This window comes from Limulus polyphemus, unplaced genomic scaffold, assembly GCF_000517525.1.
Source record: "Limulus polyphemus unplaced genomic scaffold, Limulus_polyphemus-2.1.2 Scaffold1080, whole genome shotgun sequence".
In the NCBI taxonomy this organism is placed as follows: domain Eukaryota; kingdom Metazoa; phylum Arthropoda; class Merostomata; order Xiphosura; family Limulidae; genus Limulus; species Limulus polyphemus.
In genome coordinates, this window is record NW_013666690.1 from 29,603 (window position 1) to 30,329 (window position 727).

Sequence of the window (727 nt, forward strand, 5' to 3'; positions counted from 1 at the left end):
ATGCACCACTTTTGGCTTACCTCGCCGACCACATTTTATCCAGAAAGTCACGTCTGAGAGACGATCCACTATGTCATATGAGCCTTCCCATGGAGAAGACAACTTAGGAGACTCCCCTTTGGTCTTCCTGGGATTATACAACCATACCTTGTCTCCGGGTACAAAGCTGACTTCAGTAGATCTCTTATCATAAGTTAACTTCATCGAATCAGCAGACATTTTCAAGTTTGAACGCACTTGATGGTGAATATCATCCATCCTTTCTGATAACACTTTCACAAACTCTGACACATTCTAAGGCAACTCTTCATAAGGTGGGCGTCCTTTATGCTTGAGGTCTTTTTTTAGCACTACATGTACTGCATGTTCTGCACCATTCTTCCTCATCTCGCCTCATACCTATCCAGTAAAATCTTTGTCGTAGGTGACTCAATGTTTTCTTAATTCCGAGATGTCCTTCTGTTAAATTATCATGGGATTGACGCAGCACAACTTCCCGTAACTTCCTCGGTATAACTGTTTGCCAAGTCGTCACTTTCCCATCTGTAGTTTCCCATCTACGTACAAGAATACCATCTGCAAGCTTTAACCGGTCCCATTGCACCCAATAGTGCTTTGTTACAGGGCTTAGACCAGACATCTTCTCCCAAGCAGGGCGCAAAACACTTGCTTTTAGAAAATCAATTATTAGCTTCAAATCTTGATCTTTCTCCTGTTCTGCTTTGAT